The sequence below is a fragment of the Dufourea novaeangliae genome, unplaced genomic scaffold, assembly GCF_001272555.1.
Source record: "Dufourea novaeangliae isolate 0120121106 unplaced genomic scaffold, ASM127255v1 scaffold21, whole genome shotgun sequence".
NCBI classification, from domain to species: Eukaryota; Metazoa; Arthropoda; class Insecta; order Hymenoptera; family Halictidae; genus Dufourea; species Dufourea novaeangliae.
The window spans coordinates 2,707,851-2,713,444 of NW_015373910.1; positions in this window are offsets into that span (position 1 = coordinate 2,707,851).

Sequence of the window (5,594 nt, forward strand, 5' to 3'; positions counted from 1 at the left end):
ATTTTTCTAGCCCTGGACAAAAATGATATCTAATTAACCGTGAGAGAAGTATATATCAAATATACTATGGATATTTTTGCAAATTATAAACACGTGTAATTGGAAGCGTCTACAGAATCTGTATAAACGTATTCGGTTTCATGAAATTCGTTCGAGGTTTAATATAACGTAAAATAACGCTAAAGAGTGGGCAATTTCATCTGCAATAACTCCACAATAATGAAATTTTATGTTTAATATTGTATCAAATATCGCTAAAAAAATGGGCGGTTTTACCTGCAACATCCTAACAGTTTAACGAAATGTTTGATACAGCGGCGACCACCACTGTAATCGTGTTTCGATTTCACCGCGTGCTACGTCACCGTCAATACACTGGCCAGTAACATTAATTACAGGGGGATTACACGCTGCTCCCAGTTATTGTAATGTTGCCCAGTCATCTAATGGGTATCGACTGTTACTTGAATGCAAACGTTAATCGCAGAACCCGTGTATACTAATGCGATACGCTCTGGATGAGTGGTTGGCCCGAACGATCATAGGATGGCTCTCGGGTCAGTGTCATGTTAACGATTGCCACTCACGAGCAGCGCTGCATATCATGACATAATTACGCAAAATATTTGGCGGAGTCGCGGCTTACCACGGCAATGTTGGTCTATCGATTTCCATTTAGCTTCGAAGAATAACAAACGAGCAGCGAAAATTGAACGCTGTATATTCTAAACACTAGAAATTGTAAGACTTAAATGCATGGATGAAAATATAAATGTTTACACTTAAGAGAAATTATAGAAATAATAATGAAGAACATTGGGTAATCTTTGGTTCCGGTAGTTTCAACAGTAATTTTAGTTCACCTTTACCTATTGTGATTAATAACTTTAGTAATGATATTAATTGGGTACTCAGTCTCTATTTCTGTTAAAGTATTATTAAAAAACTATGTGTTATTAACATAATCGCATATAATGCAAACGTATTTAAAACTTGTCTACTTAAACTATCTCCTGTTCTACTTACAGTACGTCTGATTACATAGAGTCTAATTCTACTTGGATTTATCTTTGAACTGTCCACAAGAAATAAATTGTTTTAAAGTATTTTCATACTTCGAAAATATTTCTACATAGACAGTGTGGCATTTATGCTTTCGTTTAACCATCGAAATATGAACAATAATAACATAACACAATAAATTAAATAATATCTCATGGTCATTACATGTTTAGGTAACAGCGCGGTGTCATTTCACTAACATAATGTTAAATTCGTTACTGTACATAATATTATAACTGACTAACTGTAAATTGCCTAGTAATTGCATTTACAAGCAACATTATTAATTAATAAATATATAGTGCAGCTAAAGCTGTGGGACAGTGAAGACATCTCTAAAATTAACATTCAATATAATACTATAGTACTTCGTGTTGTCGTTTAATACATAGTTAATAATTTCGTTACTTTCCTTTCGTGTCCTTTTTTTTTAAATTTCGTCAAAATTATCGTGTACTCGTATCTGAAAGTCAGCAGTACCCATGCGTTCGATCGATATTAAATTATAGCACGATTTACAATAGTCGATCCAGTCTTCCGTACCATTATGAACCATGCAAGAGTGAATTAGTACATTTTACGGTGCACGAATTTGGTCGATGTGTCGTCGTGAAACTGGCACGTCCCAGTTGTAAGAACAGTGTAAGCACGTCCCATTACAAGGAAACTACAGCGATACCGCGTCGCAGTTGAGTCCTGTGCCATCCGTGAAATTATACGGGGGGGTCCATGAATTTTGGATTCGGTTTTAATTTTGCAACAGGTGTTCGGTGTACTTTACACGACCGACGCCGTTGTTGCAGAAAACGTAGACTGCGTTCCGAAAATTTAGAAGCACCGGATGCAACAATGCAGTAGTTCCCGGAACCGACGAAAATTGAGCTTTTATGAAACGTAAACGGATGTTGCGGATCATTCGTACTGGAAATTTAATACCGTCGGATACAAACGGTTGCGATAATTTAGGTATTAACCCCGGAGTATTTAGAAATTCGAGCTTGGTTTCGATTAATTTCGATTATTAGCTTCGTATTAATTTCGAAGTTGAAAACAACCCTTGTGATAGGTTGTTGCATATAAAGGGTTAGCAAATTATTTAGTATAACGAATTGTAGTAAATTCAGATCTTCAGTTTTATTATTTTGTGAAGCAATTATAGTTTCTAGAAAAAAACGGTGATGATGAAAATATGGACGTGTTTATGAATAATAATAAAGAATATACAGAGTGGGGTAGGACGGAAGGTACAACTGGAGTAATGCTATAATGCTTTGGTATAATGCTTTGTTTTCTAGATAATCGAATTCCAATATCTACCGGATACGCATGCAATTGAATAGTACATGGGTAACGCGCCTGTTCATTACATTCCGGTTTTATTTATTATCACCTCGAATACATACATATTAGATGAATTTTCTAATTCGATTACCTCGAAAACGATCACAAAGAAGAAACTAAAAGTTCATAACAAGATCGAAGGGATGAAAACGCTATTGAAAGACACAAATGTTAACACTAGAATCTTTTTCAATCGATCGATAAATATGGCAAACTTTTGAAAATTTACAAATTTATAAATTAACTAATTTCTTTAATGTCGTATCATAATAAAAGTTACAAAAGATCCGAGAGAATGGATTGTTATAACATTTTAATCATGTAAGTGTGTAGTGGCAAGTCATTTCGACTTGCTTGGTAGTTCCAGTGTTAAAGTAGTCGTAAAGAAGAGGTCGGAATCTTCTAAATTCATCAGTCACGCGGAAATTCTACACTTGCAAGAAATTCCCTAAATATCTGTCAAATATCGTAGCAAAATATTAAATTTCACCTCGACACCTGCACGTGGTACGAAACGTTGAAATGCTATGTATCAACTTGTTCACGTATCCCAGCAGCCATTCTTTTTCCCGCTCACGTGCCAAGCGCTCCGGCTAAATCCTGAAAGAGATTTTGACGATCCTCCCGGCACAATAACAATAAAATGCTGCCCGACAATAAAGCGGCCGGATTAAAGGGGATAGAATACACCTACCCTGCTGTGGTGTCGTACGTTCGCCATGGTGTGTGCGTCCCACGGTATCTTCGCTCGGGTACACACACCGTGATTCGAATTGGCTTCGCGAAAACGGCAAATTTTAACCGTATTCAGTAGCCTCGGTAGAGCGCAGTTACCAAGACTTTCGATAGCTCTATAAAACTTTATACACAGTCAAGGCGGAATTGCTGTTCCACGAGCGGGGTGTACGTGACGCATTAAACGCCGAACGCACGCTCCCCCCACGTGAATAATGGCGTTGTTTATTAGCGAGGACGATACGACGTTCTTTATCATTCGAATAGAAACTAGATCAGGACGTTTATCGACCCTTTTACGATTAATTTGTCGCAGGAATAACAGTCTGGGAGTCGACCGAGAGTGTAATTTCTGCTGGTTTATGGCATTTGAATTGACACTTTGCGTTACGAGGAACATCATTTAATTCACTGGTTCCGACTTTAATGAAAAATTAACGTTGGACGTTCACTTTTAATTGGTTGACATTCATGTGGATAAGGTGAAGTCGTTCTATAGAAGATCTCATTTCGGTAAATGTTTAGAGAACTGATGAGCTTGTCAGGGAATACTAAATACCACAAATACTTGTCCCTTCGTAATATGTACTAGGTGTACCAATAAGTAATGCACTATAGTTTCATTTCAAATTCGGAATAAATTTCCAGATATTCTGTTCAGTCAAAATGGTGGAGAATGATGGATGAACAAATAATGAACAATGTTGAAGTAGGATCCACGTTAAATATTTTTGTTTCATTATCACAAGTGGAAGGTTCCACATAGGACGCGTGGTCTGAAATGCAGTTCACGATGTGCAGAAATCGTGTCCCTCTGTGATGACTGCACCAAAGCCGTCCCGAGTTTCGAGCGTTAATCAAGTATTTACTGTATTTAATTTATTTCGAAACATATACAGTTCCAGAAAAAATGGTGGAGTACTTATTGTTAGACTTATCTTGCCAAAATAAAAAATACATAAAAACTCGGAATTGCAAATTCTGCAATTATTTCCTGTACTCACAATACGAACCGTGATTTGTCAAAAAACGTGAAATATTTCTTCCACATTTCTGTCTTTCTATTTCACATAGAATCACCGAATTCCAGTTCTCCAAACCAGTGCTGTGACACCCTCGGTACGCGAAACGAGGCCCGTGTCGCAAAGGGGCGCTGTAAAAGCTTACGAAACCTACAAACCAACCACGTACCGAAGTTTACCATAGAGATTTGGACCGCTCGCGCCGAAGGGAGATGACTCACTCGAGGCGGTACACGTAATGGATACCTCAGAAACTCTTCTGCACTTGGGGTTGGTCCAATTTCAGGTAAACAAAGGTTTCCGAAAGAACATCCCGCCCCCCCTCCACAACCTAGAACACCTTTCCACAGTCAAAGGTCTTCCCCCATTTCCATTTTGCATACATCTCGAGGGCATTCCTTTCTGAGATGGTGCCCAGGCGCGATGTCGAGTGTTGTGGTTCGACCCCTCGAGGAGTAAGAGAGTGGACGATGGGTGGGGACACGTTGAACCGTTTCAAACAAAAAAAAAACACCCTTCCGCGTAACGTCCGACTGGCCAGAACTCGTTTATCACTTTTTTATCCGGCTGCCTTCGTGGGATTTCCTCGAATATTTCCGACTCGTAAACCTGCAACTCGCAGCGCGTGCATCCAGAAACGATTTCTACCGACATTCCGAGTGGAGGGGACTGTGGAGGTGGAATAGAGGAGGGGGTGGATCGTGGCGAAATCTCGCTGTGACTGAAAATCCTACCTAGAAGTGAAACAATGGACAAACGGTCGGCGACTTTTTATCGGTTGGTTCGCCGTTAAGATTAAAGTCGTTCCCTTGGCCTCCTTTTGCCCTCCTTTTCGGCCTACCTTTCAGCCCCGCGTTAACCGTCGACGGGAACTGGAAGGAGGAGCCCACCGGCCCGCCAGGGCCAGAGAGCCTTTTTTATTGACGGTGATAAACATTTTTATGGAGCCCACGCGAATTACTACTTTTTACAGCCGTCGTTGCTCGATCTGCCCTACCAGCAAGCCTTCCCCTCCACACCCTCGTTCTTTCGGTATCTTTGACCTTATTGCATTATTCTTGTGCTCGTTGGTAATTTTTCTTGATACGCGTTGACAGGACCCGGGGCTAGGTATTCACCTTCGGCGAACTGTCCCATTCTAGGGGAAATTTGTGGGCACCTTTGGGAGAAGGGATCTTGCTTGACTTGTTAAGCGGATCATTTTTTTTATCATAAAGGCTTATCGTTGAACGAGGTCTATCTTATGGCTTGAGCTATATGAAACGGGTCTTTAAGATTTTTTAGGCCTGTTTCGACGAGGATAGTTGAGGAATTCAGAGGATGAATGGATTATGTAATATTTTTGTAAAAATTGTGTTTTCTTTCTTATTTCACTTTGTCCTATCACAGAATGAAAAAATATAAAAAAGATGAAGGATGTATGTTATACAGGCA